Below are 25,267 nucleotides of genomic sequence, written 5' to 3'. Positions count from 1 at the left end.
GTGAACGAGCAGAATACTAATGCGATCGCGTGAGGAGACCAGATCTCTCTGAGCATTTTTTTACACAGATGTTATTTTTTGGTTAGTCATCCATATAATCCTAATACTGATTCAGTGTCCTCTTCCTGCAGTCATCCACCACACCACAATGACGGCAGGCTCCACGGCAACTAGCAATTTTAAGCGACTGAGAAAGTCACAGAGGGAAAATAGAGACAAAATTAGAATAAATTTTCAGCCACTTCTGTTACTCTAGTGTCAGAAAATAGGTTGTATTGATGTAGCGCTTGCAGGTATTATGCTCTTAGTATTCTCACTCTAAACAAGACATGAAAGGAAGTAAACTGTCATACAGGAAGTAAGAGAGAATGAGGACTGGACTGTTTGTTCCTTAGACGTCTGATTCTGTAACTGTTACTGAAATCTCTCCACTCCATTTGCTAGTCTGCCACACTCACACTTAGAATTGATAGAGGGGGGTAGGGGATCATCTTCATTTGCATTTTCTAAAGGAAATACCATTTCTTCAAGGCAGCAACAGAATAGCATTAAAGTTTAATAGAAGTTTAGGTTTTAGGCTGTGGTTCTGCGTAAATGATTTTGCATCAGAGCGTTGTCATGACACTCAGCGCAGCCTACGTCTTTGCTGTCTACTGCACGCAGGAATCAAAACATGATCACCGTGCAGCGTAAAGGCAGCTATAAATGGTTGAACATGCGCAAGACGAGACCAATCACAGCTCGGTATGCAAATTGATGTAAATTATGATGCTTTGACGCTGACCCCAGTCCATTTGTCGTCAAGAGTTCATGTTTGGTTGGTATGAAAGTGCTTTACACATCAGGTCTGAAATGTTGGTCTGGGTCGTACTTTGAATGCAATCTGAAAGTGATCTGCAATTGTTGATATATTTCCATGCTGCAAATAATGCAGCTTGTCTTTGAAATTGAAGCAAAGTTTACATGCCACATTCAATACATAAAAAATTACTTGGCTACAGACAAGATTTGTTTTTAACAGTTTGTCTGCAGCCATGTAAAATAAATTTTTTTAATACATTATTCCATGGTAATTTTGTTTTTGCATATTATGTATAGCATTGTGCCATGCATAGCACCATATACTTGTAATACATTATTCCTGTAGTCCATTTCTGCAGTACATCATTGGCAGAAAATGGAAGTGCCCTTCTGTGTGAAGTTTTTTTTGCAAATCTAAAGTGACAAAAAACATAGATAAAACAATATGGAATCTTCTCATGAGATGTTACCAAGAGAACGGTGAACAGCTGCCACTAGTGATGGTAATGAGGTTCAGAGCCAAAAGTACAATGTGAAAAGATTGGAAACAGGGGGAGGGTGAAGGAATGTTTGAAATGTTACCCATAGGAATTTGTATTTAGTTTATATATTTCATATATTACCATTTGTGGACCACAATCAGTTCCCAGAACACTTCATTTCCCAGAACGCATTTCTTGCTTTGAAATTCAATTAATTACAATGCGGTGACCATACTGTACTTCTTTGTCTTGGCCGGGACTTCCTAAAATGTCCAGGTTTTGGCTTTGTTTTCATATTAACATGCTCTCTACATTCCTCATATATGCATATTTGCATTTTGTAACTGTTCTCTATAGATCCCACCTTCTTGCACGTCACGATTGGTCGATTATGTACAATGCCTGCATGCTATTAGTCAAACTGCTTTTCAGTCATTACTTTTAGCAAGTATGAAAACAATAGGGAAACAAAGCCAAACCCCAGACATTTTAGGCAACTGAATTGAAACTCTTGAATTGAAAGAAGCTGGAAACTTGACATTTTGTGTTCCAGGAAAGACAAGCGGATTTGGAACGACATGAGAGTATGTCAATGATTTTCCTTTTTTCTTTCTTTCCTTTTTTGAGTGAATTTTATCGTCATACCTTTAATAGTAATATATCAAATTAGTTTCATATCAATTTTTTCTTGGTCAAAATAAGAACCAAATGTTCTTTCATGAAAAACAAGAACAAAACTACTACTAATGATACTTCAGACAAACAGATCTACAATAAAAGATTCTCCAAGAGTTGCACCAAATTGAACACATTCTTCCTGCACTCATAGCAGTTATATTCTTTTTCTTTTTCTTTGCCTTTGCCTTCATTAAATTAATAATCAAACTTGAAAGGAAAGGGTGCAGGGCTGATCCTGCAGTCCCTTCCAATCGTCTCTCCCTTCCTTCCACCCTTACATAAGGACACAATGTCTGTAACCTGGCTGCAATCCATTATATAAGAGACAGGAAGAATCATGTTAAATATGGAGAGCTTTGTTTGCGTGTCTGTCAGTTTGAGATGAAGAAGACATTAGGGCCTCTGCTCTTCAACTTCTCCAAGTATTTTCCATATTAATGAAGACTCCTTTGAACAGCACAGATTCCTAGCCTTTAATTGTGCACTTGTTATCCATTATGTGGATAAGCAGTAAAGCTATTGGGAAATATTTACATATCAAGGACCAGGTGAGGAAAGTGGTGATTAAAGAAGTGTTTATTTGGTACAAGACTGATGTACAACATAGGAAGTACACCACAATTTTAGCTGGCAAAATATGTGCCTTACTTTCTTATTTATTAATGCTCATTCTCAAAATTAGTATTTTTTAAATTTAATATTTAAATTAATAGTTGGGAGGAGCTTGTTTATTTAATCCTGTTTATCATAATACAGATATATAAGTAGTTATTTCATTTCAGAGACAATGCCACACCAACCTCACTTTTATTTCTAATATTGCTATTGTTTTTCAGTTAACAACCTATTCCTATTCTTTCTTTCTTTGAACAATGATGTGCCTATAAACTTAAAGATTCTACTTAAAGATCTGTTGGGTTTCTTGTTTTTTTAATATCTCTGTCATTTCCAATTTTCATTACTTGTAGTCAAGCAGATGGATATGTAACTTTTCTAATATTTTAAATAAAGTGCATTTTACTTGCAAACATAAGTAATATTATACATTCCATTTCATATACTTTTGCTGTGATTGCAAAATAAGTTCAAATCTATCAAACATTTTAAAGAAATATAAAATAAATAAGAAACATTAACATTATGAGCAATCAACAATAGGATAATTTTTTGAAAAAATATGGGAGCCCATTTATGTAAAATTTAAAATGATAGATAAAGGCAATTTTGAGATTTACACACACATTTGAACTACATTACTTCTTGGATAACAACCTGATGTGACCCATTCGCTCTTTAATTATAGCATATCAGCATGGACTTTTCATCCAGATACATTAATCACTGGCCTGCAACGAAAATTACTGTTTTATATTGTGTTTTTCCAAAGAATGCTTCACTTGAATACAAATGTGATGTTTTCACATGAAGGAGAAAAAAGCAAAGCTGAGCCCAGAGATACAAGATAGAGACTATCTGTATCCTTCATGTTCCTCAGAATCCATAGGCTTAGATCTCTGCCACAATTCTGCACGTGAAAGATCATATTTTGAGTGCATTTTGAAAAGTGCATTTTGCATGCGCGCGATCTGAGTTTTGTGGAGAAAATATTCGTTTCGCAAAGAAAAAAGTATTTCGAGCGCACGAAAATCAATTTTGTTACGACATCAATCTTAATAACTACTATTAATCTTGTATTTAATCACTTATAATCTATATATTATTGTTCATGAAGGCTGGAAGTGAAAAACGCCTTATATTCAGGTGTGCATAATTATTAAGCAGATTATCTTCTACAGATAAAATGAGCCAAAAAAGAGATTTAACTCAGATTGAAAGTCAAAAATTATTACCAAGAATTGGGGAAAATAAATATAATCTCAAAATATGATCTTTCACACGCAGAATTGTGGCAGAGATGTAATCCCATACAGAACCAACCAGCTGAACTGTCTCAAGTACTCGTACCAGCAAACAGGGAACAGAATGTTCTGAGGTTAGTAATCGATATTAAAGCAGCATTGCTTGATGCTTTAGCTTCTAGTTAACCTTATTGTCTTCGGAGGACCATGCTGGCACACTATGTTTTTTAATTGGCCATGCATTTTTCAGAGTGTCTGAGGTCAACTGATGATGATCAGCTGATGCTGGTGATTTGTTCCTAGTTTGTTGTTAATTACTGGCTTCATAGATGCAAGCTTTTATACATACAAAGCCTTGCTTTATGATTCTTTTTGTCTTGTTAACAGATGATGGACAGATTTTTTCAACAATAACATTGTCTTCCTCCCTTATGCATTACCGCAGCTGGTTCCTGTTTTTTCCTACTGCTATTTAAACAGCTTTAGGTTCAAGTTCACATTCATACCACATTCATAGTTTTCAGTCATGTGACTGGCATGGAGCGCTTGAGGGCAAAACATTCATAGAACTAAAGCACAGGCCTGCCAATTTTCCATCTGTTTTAAGCCATGAATATTTAGATCACTTCTAACAGAAAGAAAGAAAGAAAAAAATAAAATAAATGTGAATAAACTGCAAATTTTGGGCACTTGCAATTCATATAAATCTCCCGCCTATGGGAAAAACGCTTAAAATAAAATTGTATGCATTGCATATTCTGATGTTATCTGCTTGCCTGTGCATATGTTATATTAATAAGGTGTATACTGAATGTGTTCCTCCAATATCACTGTCTAATGCATTAAGCCTCAAAGTGTTTTCTTTGTGGTGGTTATAGGAAACTGATAAATGTGCAATTTAACGCGTTTCATTCATATTCTAGCCGCATCTGCTTACTTGTATTGTAGTATTCATAATCAATTCATTATTCAGTAATTCATAATCAGTGAGCTGTATACTGTTTTGTCTTTTAATATCTCTGTCTTAGTTAGTAATACATACCTGGTGGGCAGCAGAGGAAAGCCTTGTTTTACCCTCCAGGTGGCCGTTCCTATAAGGGTGCGAAGTCATGTGAAAGCTATGAATTCTTATTTGAGTATAGGAGAAAAGCAAATATCTAATCTTCCTCGTCTTCTAAACATCAATCTAATTTCTGCACAACATTTGCATTTCGCAACTGAATTACAATAACAATTTTTGACATTTTCAGCATGATATTTTGTATCACCATGGTATATTGCACCAAGGTACTATGGCATTTTTTGAATTAACTTTGAGTTTCAAGTACATATCATGGTATATGAATATGGTAATCATTTGGTATCATGGTATATATAAAAGTACTGTTGTATTACCATTTGACACCATCAAGTACCAAAGCACCACAACAATACTTTTTTTGTGAGATTAACCTTAAGTATAAGTCAAGTCACCTTTTTTTATATAGCGCTTTATACAATAAAGATTGTGTCAAAGCAGCTTTACAGTATCAAACAGAAAAATAGTGTGCCGATAATGCAAGAGGACAATAATATACACTCAATTTTTCAGTGAAAGTCAGTTCATCATTGATTCAGTGATGTCATCGTTCATCTCAGTTCAGTTCAAATAGTATGTGCAATCAAGTCGACAATATTGCCAGAAATTAAGAATCCCCAACTAAGCAAGCCAAAGGCCACAGCGGCAAGGAACCAAAACTCCATCGGTGACAGAAATGGAGGGAAAAAAACTTGCTTGGTTGGTGTTTACCATAGTGCACAGGCCAAGACAGACAGAGGGAGAAAAGTTTAGCTCAGTGCCGCTGACTCAGAGCTGAACTGCACATAGATCTTTGTGTGTGAAAGAGAAGCGCCAGTGTGAGAAGGAGGTGCCAATGAGGAAGACGTGTGAACTACACATAGTCATGCATCATTCAGCACTCTTAACTTGAAGATTAGTGTAATGGAAACTATCGAGAGTATTATTGTTTTATGATCTAGAAATCTTTGTATCTCAGACAATAAGTCTGAAATGATTCATTAACATTCTTTATGGAGTGCATGGTCATGGTGTAAACTTTTCAATTGGATGATTGGGGTAAATGTAACTTATTTTGTCTTCTGGGAATCATGTATATGTCTTATGTAGCTTTTGAAGGGCAGTACTAAATGGGAAAAATAAGATTTTTTTGACTCTTAATGCACTGTGTTGCCTTCATCAGTGAATATTTTAACCTTTTGTAATAGTTGTGTATTGTTGGAAAGGGTACAAATATGCAGAAAATGCTAGAAAACCAAAGAATGTGCAGGCCCTGGAGGATATTTCTGAAGAACAGGGGCAGTTTAACTGCATCAGAACAAACAATAAACTTGAGAAACGAGAAACAGTCGTTTATCATTCAGGTAACAACACACAGAATTAAGATTCAATGTACACTTTTGAACTGGTTGATTTTTGTAAATTCAGTTATGATGTTGTCTTGTGGACTTGTCTTAGGGGTATGTAAACTTACGTACAGAACTGTGTATATATATATATATATATATCCACAAATAATTTTTAAATATTTAAAAGCTGTGTGTATTGTGCTGGGATAAACCCATGATAAACCTGTGATAAGCACTGACTATGACCTGCTGTGATCTGGTGTCATTGTTTTTTCCCACCAAAGGTCTTTTCCCAACACACTCAGAACATTGCCTGGAAGGGGTGACCTCACCTATTGTTCGACCTCACTCTGAAAAGCATTGAACGCTTGAGACAAAGGTGATGTCCTAGTTTGCCTTCATACTTTGCACAGCAGCCAAATGAAAGCTGCATGATTTTGGTTTTTAATGTTTTTAACAGGTAATATACAAAATCAGACATGCACAGTAATGTAGAAGTTTATAGAATATTTTAGATCACTGTTCTATTATATAAGCATCACAATGTTCTGCACTCAATATACTCATTATATTTATAGCATTATAAAATACACTTATGGGATTTAACAAGATCTGCATTCCTGCTGAACATCACATCAAACTTAAATTTTCAGTATTTCAGCTGAAACAGAAGCGGACAGAACAGAAAGAGTTTACCGGATACCTCTGTCAAATAGAAAATGAATGGAATCGCAATGATCTGAAGAATGAAGAACACTCATGCTAGTTTCTGTCCACATAGCTGGTACTTATAAATCAGCTGTATCACTGCATTGTTTGAGGTTACAGTCAACTCATCTGATGGATTGCAAACTACTCTCTTATCAAGTTAAGTTACATTCCATGTACTGGCTTGTCAGAAGAGTCATTGTAATTCACGGCTGTGCTTGGAAGAACATACCTGTGATGCCATAGACTGTGGCATGAGTGTAACAATCATTTTTCATTTCCCATTTTGGGCATCAGCTTAACTGCAGAACTGCTGATCAAAGAGAAGATAAACTTTATGCTCTTTAATGTGATCTTCAGTCAATTGGAAAACTTCAGCAGCTATTAAACTTTCATCATAAACATCTCAGCTAGACATGTTTTCTTCAGTAAATATATGCAAGACAACAAGCTTGCATGATTAGATGACATCAGTGCATTAACGGCTTCCCCGTTTGCACTCGAAAAGTGATGATGACTAACCAGTGTGCGCACAGTTTCATTTCAGTCACATGTTCCTGCATGGTGCTTTCTCAGGACATTCCTACATAAGTGAGGTCACACCTCACAGATGTCTGGTCTATCTATCTATCGTTCTGTCTGCCATTCCATTTATGTATCGATTTGTCCATCCATCCATCCATCCATCCATACATTGTTCTGTCTATCTGTAGCTACCTAATTTTATTCAGTGACATTCTTAAAACTATCAAAAGTTTGGAGTGAACTATTCCTTTAAACAAGCATACCTTGAATTAACCATGCTTTAATTGATATCTGGGGATACATTTCTGATTCTCACAGCATTAAGATTATTTAAACTGGCACAACATGTACAAATAGACACCTACACTGGCAGTGCACATTTACTCACAGTTCATCAAGATCTGAATCTCCCAGCTATAGCTTGCAGTGGTGTGATTCATAAAGGCCTGGCTGAGAGAAGCAGTGTGGACACGGGAGACTGCAGGCCAGCTTTGTAAACTTGGGCTTTATCAGGGATCTGATCTCTATGGATACAACAGGGAGATTCACCAGCCCACATTCTCTCTGATGTTCCAGTGAATCAGATGAGAAACCCGGTAACCCTCAAATGTCTTTCACTCTTCCTCAACTTCTTCACGAAGTCTCAGCTACTTTTGGTTCATTGCAAATTCACAGGGTCCAGGACAAGTTTTTATGGGAGACTCACCCCGATAGTCCTTACACTCAGTTAATAGTTTTAAGCCATTGGTTTTCTCCTAACTGTTTTTTTTTTTTTTACTTATAATTAGTTAAATTGGTTAAAATCACTTTTAACATAAATTACACAGTCATGCTATAAATGTGAATTTTAAAGAGGATGCATTGAATTGATCAAAAGAAAGACAAAAAGAATCAGAGGCATCAGGAAAGACATTAACGACTGCATTTAAAACAGATTAGTTGAAAATAGAACTCTAGGTCTATGATCATTTTTTTGCAATAATCTCTGAAGGAAATTTGGATTTAGCAGACTTAACAGCTTTCTGAAAAGCAGATAAAGAGTCCCTTAAAAGTTCATAGGACATCTACAGCCTGTCCTTATGCCATTTGCATTCCACCCTTCTACATATTTGTCTGAGTGAACGAAAAGAATCGTTAAACCAGGGTACAGATTTTTGATTGGAAAGCTTGACCTTCAAAGGAGCAATGGTGTTTAAAATGTTCAAGCAGGTATTACTAAAATGAGATACTCGTCTTCATCAGAGTTTTCTGAAATCTGAATCAATGCCGACAACTCGTCAACTGCGTTATAAGCAGTACAGTCCATCGCACCTGGGCCGAGATATTACTAGATCGAAAAGGAAGGGCAATTTTAAAAGTCACAGATTTATGGTTGGAAAAATATATTAAAAAAGATAATAGTTGCATTAAATATTGTAAAATTGTAATAGTATTTTAAAATAATATTTCACCATTTATCTGTATCTTGATACAATAAATTCAGCCCTGGTGAACATAATTCAAAAACATGTAAAAATTTGAAGAATTTCTAGGAGAACAAAATTTTCATCATATTAAATTAACCGCACACCTTATTTTATAAATAAACCCAAAAGTTCTATTCTAAAAACCCATTAGCAATTCTGGGGAAGCCGTGGTGAATTATCCTTCTGGGTGGGCTACAAATTGATGTCACGACTGAATAGCTCTACATCACTGAATTACATGAATTACCACATGCCTCTATAAAGAACACGTAGGTAATGCCAAATGGAAAAGGGATACAGGTAATAGTCTTTTATAATTGAATAACTACATTTGCCTAATTGGATTCTGGAAAATGCACAAGGCTGCCTTTGTGTTGTAGGCCTTGATTATGCAGTGATAACAGGAAGTGGGAGTTGCTTTTATTCTGTAATTGCGCACAAACGCGCGCACACACACACACACACACACAGCAGCTCTCAGCTGGGCTTAGGGAGTAAAGGAAGCTGGAAGCATCTGCAGAGGATATGTGTGCCATCCTTCCTCAGTGGTCTGGGAAACAGAGGAACGGAAACCTGGGGGAAGTTCCCCCATGTGACAAGTCCAAAGGAGTCCAAACAGTGGACGTCAATGCAAAATAGCAAAAGCAAAGCAAAAAAGACTCTCAAAACCTAATCTATCTATGTATCCATCTGTTTTTGATCTGTGATTAAATATTACCTGGAATGTATTTTTATTGAGATCTTTTTGAGATTGCATGGGACTTCTGTTGTTTGTAAGCATTATCTAGGGGTAAAATGGTCACAGAAAAACTCTATCTGGGCCACAGTTGCATTTATCAACACAATGAAATTAGACAGCTTTGGGAAGATAAAGGATGGGAAACTGTCAAACAGGAAGTAAGTGACAATCTGTTGATGTTTTCTTGCTGTGAGGCAGACCCTATTTTAAGCTCAGACCGCTGAGTGTTAGCACTACAAATCATCATTGCGTCATCTTGTCACTAGAAATTGCAGTAAAATTGTCCCATTGAAATCTCACTTCCTTTCATCTGCTGCTAATGTTATACCACAAGAATGGATATGCATGACTGAAAACATATTGAACTAGATTATATTGCCACCATGATTTCTGGATGATCTAGATTCTAACTGGGCAAAATCAAAAGAGCCCAAAGTATTCTATAGACTTAGTCAGGATAGCGCCATATTTTAATTTTGACAGGAATGAATTTAACGAGGCCCTGAGCGAAACAAGTACAGCTGTCATGATAACGACATATATCCGTTGGTGTGGACGCTAATATAGTTGGTGATAGTAATGGTTTTTGGTGTGAACGGGCCTTTAGGGACATGCGTTTAATTTTAGGGGTTTGTTCAAATTCCAAATTAGTATGAGCAGCAACAGTAATAGGCATACTGGTGCAATCACCACTATTAAATATTATTTATATATTTTTTTTTAATTCACATTAAAACACAAATGAACATGAATATTTTATTATTATATTCAGTATGTATATACAGTATATAATACAACTTTTGTAGCAAACATATTGGATTTTTTTTCTATAAAACAGACACTTTGACATGTGTGATGATAACCTCAGCTGAGGCGGGGGTCTTTCTGCATTTCCCTGCTCCGGGGGAAGAGGCTAGGGTTAGGTGTCATCAAAAGTAGGACGAGGTGTCCTGAGACGGTGGGGTCCAAGCTCAGGTCAGTGTGATACATTGCAGCAGGACTTCCTAGCTTCCTCAAGGAACAGAGTCCAGCACAATGGTGTGAAACATAACCAACGACAAGCTCAGCATGTTTTGAATGCTTATACATTTTTAAGTCATTAATGCACATTAAACTGAAGTGACAGTAAAGATCAGATTTCAAATAAATGCTGTTCTTCTGTTCATCAAAGAATCCTGAAAAATGTTTCACGGTTTCCACAACAATATTAAGCAGCACAACTGTTTTTAACATTGATAAAAATAAGAAATTTTTCTAGAGCAGCAAATCAGCATATTAAAATGATTTCTGAAGGATCATGTGACGCTGAAGACTGGTAATGGCTGCAGAAAGTCAAAGACGTTTGACCAAATTGGTTGACCAAAAGAAGACAGCTTGGCCATGTTGGTCCACTAGCTAGACCAGTACCAAAACAGCACAAACCCGCATAAAATAGCCTAGACCAGCATTAAATTGATTCTGGTCTTTTCATCAGGGTAAACTTCTTTTATATTTTCTGCTTAAAATTATAGTGGTGCTCATGTGCCAGTGCTCAATATAAACAAATACTGAGAGAGGAAATGTGCATGAAAACTAGCAATTAGTGTCTAAACCCGGTGAGAGGAACATGTTGCTAAAATAAAAACCTCCTGTTTCTCATGGATAAGGGAGGGCATGGCCTATATTTAGCATGTCTGAAGCAAAATCACATTGCTATTTCAAGCTAATATGCAGATACCCTGCAAGGGGTTTGAGTATCATTTTTTTTTCTGTCCTTGTCAGTCCTTTACAGTTTTACAGTTTCTGTCCTTGTTTTATGTAGATGTATGGGACACTTGCCAGGATAACCTATCTGACTTATACATATAAATTGCTCCAGTGAATGTTTCAAATAATATTCAGGAATGTATATTAAAAATGAAATTAAACAAAGCTTATTGCATTCCAATTAGAATAAATAAAAAATAAAAAAGTATATAGCATAATCTTGACTGAGTTGAAATAGAAATCGGTCAAGATGGACAAATTTATCAGGATCTTTTCATTAAAGAGCAGGTCTAAACTACTTTACAAGTAATAATACTTTCATTCACACTGTTATAGGAATGTGATTTTAGTAGTCAATGTCAAGCTCAAGCAAACAGTAAATCTGTATTAAATATGCACGGCCTTGTACTACTACAGTCTGGGACTGACGTCATTGCAGAACAGAATAACATCAAGTCAGTTCCTGTGAACTGAGGTCAGAGAAATCACAGACAACCTGGCAGAAATGAATTATAAAGGCGGTGATTTTAAAACAGTACAACAATGGCATAAGTAACAGGAGCTGTGCCCTTTTAAAACAGATGACAAACGTTTGTAGATATTTTACTTGTCAACAGTTTGCTACAGTTTAGGTGGCTGAAGAAACTGGAAAAGAGCGAACTATCAAACAAATAAATGCAGTATGCTTCTCTTCTGGTAGAACATTTCAAATATAAAATGAAAACGTGAAATAACTGCCTTGGTGCTAGATGTTCAGAGTGTTGGCTACTACTGCCACCCTGTGGAATAGTGCTACTGTGAGACTTGTATGAATGACAGAATTAGGCCTACTGTTGTAGTAGTGTTGTTTTAATATTTACTAGTTTTTATTAATAATTTTGAATTATTATATATATATATATATACTTTTTCATTAATATTAATAATTCATTTTTTTTCATTATTTACATTTAGTCATTTAGCAGACGCTTTTATCCAAAGACAAATGAGGACAATGGAAGCAATCAAAATCAACAAGAGAGCAAAGATATGCAAGTGCTATAACAAGTCTCAGTTAGCTTAATGCAGTACACATAGCAAGGTTTTTATTTATTTATTATATAATAAATAAATAATAGAGACAGTTTCTTTCAAAGTTTCTTATAATAGAGAAAGAAACTCGTAGTCTTGAGCAGAAATGGAGAAAAACTAACTTGGAAGTTTTTAGAATTGCGTGGAAAAACAGTATGTCCAGCTATAGACAGGCTCTAAAAGCTGCCAGGGCCGAGCATATCCACAAACTCATAGAAAATAACCAAAACAATCCAAGGTTTTTATTTAGCACAGTGGCTAGATTAACAAATAACCAGACGCCACCCGATCTAAATATTCTCTCACAGTTTAATAGTAATGACTTTATGAATTTCTTCACTGTTAAAATAGATAACATCAGAAATACAATAAAAAATGTAGATTCTAAAGCATCCAATACTTCAGCTTCATTCATCGCACCCAAAGATAAACTGCAGTGCTTTACAACTATAGGACAGGAAGAGCTAAATAAACGTATCACTGCATCTAAACCAACAACATGCCTGTTAGATCCTGTACCCACTAAATTACTGAAAGAGTTGTTACCTGTAGCAGAAGAACCGCTTCTCAATATTATTAACTCGTCGTTGTCTTTAGGTCACGTCCCAAAACCATTCAAGCTGGCGGTTATTAAGTCTCTTATTAAGAAACCACAACTTGATCCTAGTGAATTGGCAAATTACAGACCCATTTAAAATCTTCCGTTTATGTCTAAAGTTTTAGAAAAAGCTACCATACATTTCTGCCATATGTACATTAACTGACAGTCACCACTGATAAGCTACTACTAAATATTGTAGAAACTTAATTTTCTGTAAAGTTGCTTTGCAACGATTTGTATCATGAAAAGCGCTATACAAATAAACTTGAATTGAATTGAATTGAAATAAAAAGAAAACAGATAGAATAGAAAAAGAATAGAGCAAGCTAGTGTTAGAGGCCTTTCTTGCTTTTGTTAATTGTATAATAAATAAAAAGAAAACAAATAGAAAGAATACAAAAAGATTAGAGAAGCTAGTGTTTTTTTATACATATATATTTAGTTTAATTTTATTAGTAATTTTGTTTTGTGTTTTTGTAATTATTATTATTTTAAAAATATGTATAGTTTTTATGAATTTTTGTATTTTAGTTTTAGTTTAAGTTACTTTAGTATATCACTAAATGAAAACGAGAAATACTGCCTTGGCAGCTATATACATTCTTCAAGCTGCTTATCCTATGTGGGGTCATGAGGCCTTGGCAATTAGCTTAAATAAAATTATTTTATTTCAGTTCAGTTACTGTTTATTTTATTTCAAATAATGAAAAAATATTTATGGTCTTTGATTTAGTTTTAGTTATCTAAACAAAACAGATTTATTAAGTCAAACTTGACAAAGCTTTGGCTGAAGTTCAAAACAGTCTTATGTGCTTTAATGCTTGAACAGTTTAAAAAGAAATTAAAGTTTTAAAGGGATGTAGGAGGTTGCTAGGATATTTCTGGTGAGGGCATTGCTAGACAGCATATTCATGAACATATTCAATGTGGAGGACTGGCATTATATACTGTGGAATGGTCATTCTTGTTAGATGGATGTCATCAGAGATCTATTAATATTAACTGTCAGTATGTACATACATACAAATAATAAATATATGATATACTGTTGCCTTCTGTAGAGTTGCTTATAGTTGAATTGAACTTGTTTCATAATCAATTAACTTTGCACTGTAATTGAACTGAACTGAATAACACTGAACTGACTGGAGCTGAATAATGACACCATTGTACGTTTGTTGCGTAACTGATGAACTTTGCAACATTGATATTGAACTAAACTAAATCAACACTGTACTAAAATGAGAAGAATAATGACACTATTGTCTTCTGTAGAGCTGCTTTACATCTGAAATTGAATTTGTTTAATAACTGATGTATTTTGCAATACTGTTATTTTCCTGTTTGTTACTGCAAAGCTTCTTTGAAACAATCTGTATTGTATAGAGCTCTAGCAAAACAAAACATCCTTCCACATTTTTTATTGAACTTTTTTCCCCCCTGAAACGTTTTAGTTGGACGTCCGTCTAATGTTTTTAAAATGTTACTACTTATTTCAGAACTTTGACAGAACATTCAAAAGCAACGTTCCCATAATGCTTGCAAAATGATAACATGAAAAGTTTATGAAAAAACTTTTTTTATGAAAAAAAAAAATGTTTTTAAAACATTTAGAAACCTGGACGTTTTGAACGTTCAGAGAATATTCAGAAACGTTTTCATCATTTAATGGGAACGTTCACAAAGCTTTCTCAGAACATATATTTGTTAGCTGGTTATATAAATTAATGTGTGACTATTATTGCATATAACCTTATTGTAATACTAATTTGCTTAGCATTATGACTCGTATTCTGTTTAAGTTGCTTACATCTTTAATAGTGGCACACAAGTCATAGTCATAATGCAATGCATGATGCAAAGCTCATAATAAGAGTCATAATGCTAAGCAAATTAGTAGTATTACAATATGGTTAGCTACAATAATAGTCTTGCAAAAAGCACAAAAATGTGTATGACAAATCTGTATATAAAGGTGTAAATCTCAAAGCTAATTATCAAGTGTAACCCACATAGACTACTGTGTGTGAGGTCTATGAACATCTTAAATCTAAAACCCGGTATGCTGTAAATCTGTTTGAAAAGTGTGCCAAAAGTTCTGCGTCTATCATTGGCTCCCTGTAGACATCCGGGTACTGCAGCACAGCCAACCTATGAGGCCAAAGACACCAATATGGCGGAGGTAAGCTGGATAGCTGGAAAAAGTATTCGATTTTAAATACATCTCTTTAACGATTTACTGTGTTATTGGTGACGTTCATTGATATATATGCGTAAAGTAGATCCTGTTATATATACGCCGGGGTTTATAGTAATAATTGTGTAAAGCCGACGATAGTAAACCGGTTTAAATGAGGAGTGATCTATCAGGATCGGAGAGGCCTCTGAATCTCATCCCCGTTAGCTCACAGGGAAGAAAAACAAACAAACAAGAAATCGTCACCTGTAATTGATACATTACTCGACATAAATGCCGTTTTCATGACGCATTTGATTTGTTTTTTAGGCTTCATTGTGTTGTAATAAATTGTGCGCATGCATTTCGGCTATTAACTTGCAGGAAAGGTTTGTTTATGGTGTGAGTCGATGGGATTTTGCAGTGTTTAGAGAGGATGACAGCATCCGTATAGAGATGATGGCAGTTTGGTTTGTGTCATTAATAAGTGTAGTTTTATTGCATTAATAAGTAATTAAGCGTTATTAATTTTTTTTATAAGAAGGGACACATGCTTGTGCATTTACTGTCATGGGCTTTACTTTTAATGTTTGCACGCAAACGATGTAAAATTGAATATTCGCTTGGTTTCATACGTTTCTATTGCTGATCATTGCACTGTAATGTATTTTGCACAATGTGATAACCTATTTCTTTTTATTTACATCTGTCTGCACAGGCTTCCTTTGGGAGTTCGAGCCCTGGTAGGCCTCATTTTGTGTTTTTTATGTGTATTATTATTATTATTATTATTATTATTATTATTATTTTGTTAGTAGTATTGCAAGTTATAGATGACCAAAATGTATTTTTTCAATAGCCGATACTGCTATCCAGAGGGCAAGATAGTTCATATAATAATGTAATGTCAGTTCTATTATTTTGAGTTGTTTGCCATTTTTTTATTTTTGGGGAACTATTCATTTAATGCACAATTTCCATCATGTTCCACTAAATGTTGTACTAAAATCAGCCAATAAATTTTTTCCCCCCAGTTGGCTCTTTGTCCTCAGAGGATCATGACTTTGATCCAACAGCTGAGATGTTAATTCATGAGTATGACGATGAGAGAACTTTGGAGGAGGAAGAGCTTTTGGAGGGAGAGAAGAATTTCAGCGCAGAATTGTCAGACCTGGAGAGGGTAACGTGCATTCATAACAATCCACTTTTTTTCCTCATTAAAAACTGTATGCATTGTGTTCCAATCTCTGGATAATTAGGGCCATATTTCTGCTTTGTAACACATTTCTTTTTTTTAACATGGATAGGAGGGGAATATGCCGATCGAGGAGTTGTTGGCTATGTATCGTTATGAGGCGCCAGTCAGTACAGGGGCGGGATCTAGCATGGACAGTTCCTCTGTTGAACTAGCTGATGATCTGCCTGACATGACCCTGGATAAGGTAATTGACATGATTTTGCTTCAGTGCTAGGGGAAATTGTCAACAAGATAAAATCACTAATGGTTTTCTGTTGCAGGAGGAGATAGCGAAAGATCTCTTGTCAGGAGATTATGAGGAGGAGAACACATACATACACTACTGTGCAAAAGTTTGGGGTTAAGTTTTTTTCATGTTTTTGAAAGAAGTCTCATTTGATCACCAAGGTTGCATTTTTTTGGTCAAAATGCAGTAAAACCGAAATATTATGAAATATTATTGCAAATAAAATAAAATGGTTGCAGGAGGAGATAGCGAAAGATCTCTTGTCAGGAGATTATGAGGAGGAGACCCAGTCCTCTGCTGATGACCTGACCCCTTCTGTTACCTCCCACGAGGCCACAGACTTCTTCCCTAGAACACTCAGATGTGAAGAGGCTCATAACACTCTTTTACTAGTGTAGTTTGTGTGATTTTACATAATACTAAATTTTCTATCTGAATGTTGTAGGTGTTTTATAGTTTAATAATTGTAATTTATTATAAACTTAAACAATGTAGAAAGTAGTCATAATTACATTTTTAAAAAAAAGTACACAGTGTACTTAAACTTTATAGGTAGACTGCAGGGAAAAAGTAATAATTTCAAGCATATTTTCATATTTTGTCCTTTTTAAAGGTATATGCAAATTTATTTAATGGATTTTTTTTGATTGTTTGTTTGTTTTTTGTTTTCCAGCCAATGCAATACTGTTTTCTATTTTAATATATTTTAAAATGTAATTTGTTCCTGTGATTTTCAGCAGTCTTGAGTGTCACATTTACTCCAATCTACAGTGTCACATGATCCTTCAGATATTATTCTAATATGCTGATTTGTTGCTCAAGAAATTTCTTCATCTGTGTTAAAAACAGTTTTGTGGAAACCATGATAAATTTTTTGTTTCAGCATTCTTTGATGAATAGAAAGTTAAAAAGAACAGTTTATTTGAAATAGAAGTCTTTTTGTACAATATGAATATTTTTACTGTCACTTTTAATCAGCTTAATGCATATTTGCCGAATAAAAGTATTAACTTCTTTAAAAAAAGGTCTTACTTTTTGATAATTAAATTAAGTCTTTTATTATTGGTTTTTGCTCTAAAACACAGGAAATAATGGTCGGATCTCAGTATCAAGCAGAAGTTCCAATGGGGCTCAGCCATTATAATGATGATGAAAAAGGTGAGTGTTTTATTTAAATTGCTTGGTGTGACTTTTTAACTTAAATTAACTGTAATTAAAATGATCACTGCAATCATGACCATTTTAAATGTGTGTTGTTTAAAGTGTACGAGGAGGAAGATCAGCTGCTGTGGTGTCCTGATGTGCTGTCAGAGTGTAAAGTGAAAGACTACCTCAGAGAAGCGCTGTCACAGTCTACAGATGACAGCACAGAGAATTCCACATTTGAACACATACGAGATAACGAACAGGTATGTGCTCTCTAAATACTCTCATTAATTAATATTAATGTGAAAATGCTTTGCCCATGTGAGAGCTGCTGCTATTGTTTTAATTGCATTTTTTTCTATGACCTCCTTTCTAGGCCTTGTTGGAGCTTTTGAAATGTAATTACGACACCTGTGAGGCACTGACGCGATACCGCAGTAATGTGAAGACTTCGAAAGGTAGGCTGTTCAGTACAAGACCAGCTTGAAATTTGTTGTACTTGTAATGCATAAATGTTCACTTCTCTTTGTTGTTTCGATAGAAGAATCCCCACCGTGGTCGGAGGATGAATGTAGGAACTTTGAACATGCGCTGCAGATTTATGAGAAAAACTTTCATCTTATTCAGAAACACAAGGCAAGTAAATTGTTGTCTTTTCCACTGGCTTCATTAACTGGAAGGAAGTATTACTTGTTGCCAATGTTGTTTTTTTTTTTTACACTACCATTCAAAATTTGGGTTTGGTGACTTTTTTTAAATATGATTTTTTTAAGTCTCTTACCCTCACCAAAGCTGCATTTATTCAATAATAAAAATACAGTAAAAGCAGGAATATTGTGAAAATTTACTACAAAAAAAAAAGAACTGTTTTCTAATTTAATGTTTTAAAATGTAATTTATTTTATCAAACTTTTGAACGGTGGTGTAGTTATCTAAGTTTTTTTTAGACTAAAATATGTAATTTTATATTAATATTACATTAATGGTAACACTTTAAAATAAGGTTCCATTAGTTAATGTTAGTTAATGTACTAACTAACATGAACAAACTATGAACAATACATTTATTACAAATTATTAATCTGTTAATGTTAGTTAATGAAAATACAGTTGTTCATTGTTAGTTCATGTTAATTCACAGTGCATTAACTAATGTTAACAAGCACTACTTTTGATTTTAATAATGCATTAGTAAATTTTGAAATGAACATTAACTAAGATTAATTAATGCTGTAGAAGTATTGTTCATTCTTAGTTCATGCTAACTAAAGTAGTTAACTAATGTTAATTAATGAACCTTATTATAAAGTGTTACCATATTAATATAAAAAATATGCATAAATTAGTATGCAGAGGAAACTGTGCATTAACTGTAAAAATAGTTTTGCACAATTCTGTTTTGTTACACGTTGATTACACGTTACACACTTAGGGTTGGGTATCGCTTGGGTTTTTTTCGATACCGGTGCCAAATAAATGTTTTTAAAACCATACCGGTTCCTAAACGGTGCCTGAACCGATACTTAAAAAAACAAAAACAAAAAAAAAAAGAGCCACAAAATGACAGTGGATGACATTAAAGAATGACTGTTTTATTGAAGAAGAGCAACAACAACAACAAAACTTTAAATTGAACAATGTATTAAAAGTTTAAAGTATACTGGAAAATATAAATATAAATAAATACAAAACACAGCAAATTAACATGAAAAATTCACAATAAACCCTAAGCCATCCAACCCAACTACAGTAATTTAACATTAACACTAAATAACAGTTACAGTACTAATAAAAGCAAAGTAGTTGGTATCCTTGGTAGGGATGCAACAATACAGTTAGCCCACGGTTCAATACATACCTCAGTTTTTTTGACCACGGTTTGGCACATCGGAGTGCTTTTTCTACAAAAACAAACAAAAAAAACCCTCCTGAACACAGGAGAAAAACACGGATTGTCATGTGTCTACTTCAAATTTCTTTTGAGAGAAGTATTAGTTTTCCTATTTTTACCCAAAATAGGATGGACTGGCCATTATTGAGCGCTACAAACACATGTAATATCTGTTTCATTCATACTGGAAGCTGGAGGGCACTTTCACAGAAGTAATAGAACTCATGACGCTCCAGGAAATCCCTAATCTGGATAAAGATATCCAGCTATCACTGGAGCGGAGTAAAAGGAAGATAGAAACATTTTGAATGATGAAACATGACAATAAACACTTGACTGTGACAATATATGGTTTATCTGTGTTCTTCAAGCCAATATACAAGTATATTTATAATCCATTGCTAATCGACATAGTCTTTTTTATATAGTAGAATATATTTTCTGCCTCATTCTGTGAAAAGAAGCCACATCTGATCACAAAAGGAAGCGTTTGACTGATGTTGTGGAGAAAAAACATGTTATAATGTTCTCTTTTGTTGGACAACAGGTTTAGAAACGCTTCTCATGTCAATCTTAATCTCAAGTCAATACAAGGGAAGTTTAGCTTTAGGCATTTTAATTTAAGCACTAATGTTACTACAAAGATGTGTTGGATTTGTTTTATCAGAGTTTTCCGACTTGCATTCACGTGAATGTTCTCAGAAATTATTTTTCCTATTATTCTGTAGTGATGAGAAGTCCGATTTATTTCTGTGAACCAGTTCTTTCGGACAGTTTGTTTCAATGAACTGGTTCAAAAAACCCGTTCACCGTTTCCTTTATGCCCTAACGTAATGATGTCATTCACAATGACGTAATGATGTCAGGTCTATTGTCCCGGGCCGGGATGAAAATGCACTCAACACATTCAAAAATATAAAGTAAGTAATCATAACTTCAGTCAGTTAAAACATCATCATCATGATCTGATAAGTTTCTTACAATTATTTTTTGCAACTAATGCACCCAAATACAGGTACAGGCAGTGATGGGCAAAGGAGGATGTTATACAAGTCTTGAAGATATAAAGTAAATAAATTAGTCCTCATCAGCGAAGAAACCATGATCCACTTACTATGCATAATCCATTACGATTTATTTATTATTAAATAAACATATGTTTCGCCAGATTGGTCCGCTCATTCAAGTGTCCTTGTGCTCATAGCATTAGCACAGCATCAGTTGTCCAAAAGAACTAGTTCTGTTCAGATGGTGCTGTGTCACAGTCAGTCATAGTAGGCAGTCATGTACTGTTCGGTATCTTCAAGCTGAATCACATATGCGCAGTATCATCTGCTCATCGGTTCTCAAATTGGATGTGCCCAAAAGAAACCATTCTTGGTTCAGTGTGCTGGTGATCCGAAAAGCGTTGCAACCGATTCTTGACTCGGGAATGAGATTGAGATTCGAGAACCGCGAGAGTGATTCACAAGGAGCATATTGTTTATTTAATACAAACTCAATTTGTTTATGTGCCATCATTAACTATAATTACACTACAGGTATTTTATAAATCATCCCTTGTTTCCCATTAAACATAGTGTGTCATAAAAAAAACCTTTTAGTCTATAACCTAACAAAATTCTCAACTAAACACAAAGTCCTTTAAGACACAGATACATTCACCTTTAAAAAAAATAGATTAATTTTAAAAATGTTTCTTTTGCTCGTTTGTTAGTTCATGGCTGTACGCATGCTCAGTATATCAGCTGCTCTGCTTGTGCTCATCATCCGTTCTCTTTTCACAGCAGTTCAGTCAGTGTACTGGTTTATGGGATATTGGTTTATTTAGATTCAGAGGGATTGTCAGGCACGTTAAAAAAATTGAATAATTTAAGTAATTTGTGGATTAGTGCTTACTGGAGATGCAAACTTTTTCAAACGATTCAGTCCGATTTGGTGAACTGGTCTGACCGGTTCACTAAAAAGAATCGGTTCAATAGAATGATTTGTTCGCGAACCAGACATCACTATTATTCTGACACCACATGAATGCAGCATAATCTAACTAGTGATAAGGTGCGGTGATGATGCTTCTCATGTCCGTTTCGAGCATCAGAGGGAAAATATTTCAGTCAACAGCTCAGGCATTTAAGTGGCACCTAAATGAGGCACTGTAATCGGCGTTCTGATTCGGTCTGGTACATACCGATCATACTGGGCTTCAGTACCCAACCCTATACACACTTCACCTTTATCTTGTTTGTCTTGTGAATGTCTGTATTCTCATTGCTTTTGTTTTTTTTTTCTTTTCAGGTTCAGACACGGACTGTAGCAGAATGTGTGGCTTTTTATTATATGTGGAAAAAGTCAGAACGTTTTGATTACTTTGCTCAACAGAACCGATTTGGCAAGAAGAAGTACAGTTGTTACCCTGGGGTGACGTAAGTACTGGGATGTGTAATTATTGGTCCTTGTGCCTTTGTTTGAATTAAAGTGTTGGACTCAACTGTGTTGGCTTCCTCCTTAGAGACCTGATGGACAGGCTGGTGGATGAGGCGGAGGGTCTGGCGGTGGACAGCTCGTCATCGGTGTGTTCAGCAGGAGAAGGGGGAAGGATGGAGGCATCGGCAGAGCAACAGCTCGGACTGCTCAACTCCATCACTGCCAGTGACCTCACAGGTGAGCTCAGCTTCCACAGTAGTCTTGATTCATGAAGAAATGATTCTTATGAACCAGTTCTTTTAATGAATCACTTAAAAACATGAAAAGTCATCTGTTTGAATCCTTTGGAATTGAAAGGAATCGTTCACTCAGAAATGAAAATTTGCTGAAAATGTACTCACCCTCAGGCCATCTAAGATGTAGATGAGTTTGTTTCTTCATCAGAACAGATTTGGAGAAATTTAGCATTACTTCACAAATAACAATGAATCAACAATGAATCCTCTGCAGTAGAGATGCGCGGATCAGTTCAAACGTCACCCGAATCCTCTGCTACAAATAAATTATCCACCCGCCACCCACCCGCACCTATATTTTTCTCTGATTTAGATATCCGCCTCGACCCGCACCTGCAACCGATCATCACATTACAAAGATTCTAATTCTTAGTTCTGCATGATATGATGAATGGATGGTTCATTTTTAACAGCAGATTCAGATTCAATTTAGAGCTGATCTGCACATCACTGCACATGTCTGCGGCGCATTACGGCTCCAACACGGCCACCAGAGCTGATCGCAGCCACTCTAGTCAATGTTTGTGTTTATACCAGTGACCTCACGTTTCAGAAGCGGCTCTCTGCGCTGCTTCGCTAAAGATAGGCAACCTATTTATTTTTGATGGACGCCGTGTCCAAGCCGCACATAATTAGATAATTGAGGATGTATTTTAAACGACTAAAAAACAGCTACAAATCTTTTATCCTTGTCGTTCATAACTAGACTTTTAAGTGTATTAACTTTGTCTGTAGACTACAGCACAAAAAAATAGGACATAGCAATAAACACAATTAAATCAGACAAAACATAACCATTCAGCCAACTAACCTATGGTAGAACCCTAAAAATCAAGAAAAACATGGAAAATCAAGAAAAACAAGGTCGGACAGTCAAATTTTGTGGTCTCGCGAATTCAGTTGCTTCGCTCCTGGTGTGAGTTGGCACCACGTGGAGGACGGAAAAAACCTTGTCAGAGCCGTAAGGGGTAACGGTAACAATAACATAATACGCTGATCGTAGACTGCTTTTAAATGAACATTTATTTTTAAATCAAAAGATCTTTGGCCAGATTAGCCTACACTTTCTTAATAGCATAAACACAGGCTTTACTCCCTTCAAACTTGCATGGAATGTCACTGTTTCTGTCACTGCAACTTCCTGAACAGAACACACACACACACACACACACACACACACGTGTGTCTGTCTGCCTGATGGAAAAAATGCATTTAAAACACGTTAATATTTTAGAGAATGTAGTTAATATTTGCATCATTAATGATTTATCTCATCCACCTGCGACCCACCCGTAATTAATCAGAATGGATTTTTTTTATTACCTGACCCACCCGACCCGCGGATTATCCACAGCGCCCGTGGATATTCACTTTGCAGTGAATGGGTGCCGTCAGAATGAGAGTCCAAAAAAACATCACAGTGATCCACAAGTAATCCATACAACTCCAATCCATCAATTAACATCATGTGAAGTAAAAAGCTGTTTGTAAGAAACTAATCCATCATGTAACTTCAGATGAATCCTCTAGCCATAATAGTGTTTTCAACAGTTAAAAAACAAAAAGCCATCTTGACTTAATCAGGAGAGAAATGTGCACAGATCAAGCACCCTTTACAAGTAAAAACAGTCCAAAACAAACAAATATGTTGGTGGATTTTGATATGAGAGGATGGACTTTTTAACTGGAAGAAGTGTTAGATTATCGCAATGTTTTTATCAGCTGTTCGAACTCTCGTTCTGACGGCACCCAGTCACTGCAGAGGATCCATTGGTAAGCAAATGATGTAATGCTAAATTTCTCCAAATCTCTTTTGATGAAGAAACAAACTCATTTACATAGCCTGAGAGTGAGTAAAGTTTCAACAAATGTTCATTTTAGTGGGGGAACTATTCATTTAACTCATTTAATTTCATCTTAATTTCAATAAAAAATGTAAACATTAATTTTCCCAAAAAAATTCTGTAGGAAACAGTTGTAATGAATATCGGCAAGTTTTTTTTTTTGTCATACATCCCTGTTTTTTCCTCAAACATATCACGAAATTGCTTTCTTTACCCCTACTTGTTTTTGCAGCCATTAGTAACAGCGTAGCAACTGTGTGCAATGGTCCAGGAGACATAAGCTGTTTAGACTCCCCGTACTTCCCCCCTCTGGAGAGTTTACACAGAGGAGCCCTGAACCATGATGATCAGCTCAGCTACGCCACAAACGGAGACAGCGGCTGCCTCAACATGCTGGATTCCGGCTTCTATCGCTCCGACCTGGGGCAGATCAGCGTGTGCAGCACCAAAGACTGCGAACGGCCCTCTAAGAGGCTCAAGATGGGCCTTTCGGAGCCCTTCATTAACGACGTGTCTGTTACTAACCTGGGTGTGGATTTTGAGGGCAGACGCACACATCGCATTACAGGGGCCACAATGGCGGTGTCAGTCACAGACTTCAGCAGCATAGGGAGCGGTGAAGCCAATGGTTTTCTCGGCTCTCATTCACGACACCACCAACACACTGCACTTCAGTCCGACTGACTCTCTTCTGCCATCCAGACACACATTCATCCGCTCACTGAATATTAGTTATTTTTTTAAATTAAAAAATATATATATCTATATATATATATATATATGAATATACTTTTTGGTAGTTTTTTTGTTTTTGTAATATGACATCAGTGATGTCTTTATTGTACAGAGCTAAGAAATCTTGATTTCTCAAGAGTTTAAATAGCCATTTATTTTTCTGGTCCTTCAGATATTTAATATCCTTTA

General features: G+C 35.5%; 1 pseudogene; it reads left to right on the top strand.

Moving 5' to 3' along the window:
• Positions 1-15,211: 15,211 nt before the first annotated feature.
• Positions 15,212-25,065, top strand: LOC107743862 (mesoderm induction early response protein 3-like; annotated as a pseudogene).
• The last annotated feature ends 202 nt before the right edge of the window (positions 25,066-25,267 follow it).

This window comes from Sinocyclocheilus rhinocerous, unplaced genomic scaffold (genome assembly GCF_001515625.1).
Source record: "Sinocyclocheilus rhinocerous isolate Xijiao unplaced genomic scaffold, SAMN03320098_v1.1 scaffold377, whole genome shotgun sequence".
Taxonomy (NCBI): domain Eukaryota; kingdom Metazoa; phylum Chordata; class Actinopteri; order Cypriniformes; family Cyprinidae; genus Sinocyclocheilus; species Sinocyclocheilus rhinocerous.
This window is presented reverse-complemented; position numbering and strand designations above follow the sequence as displayed.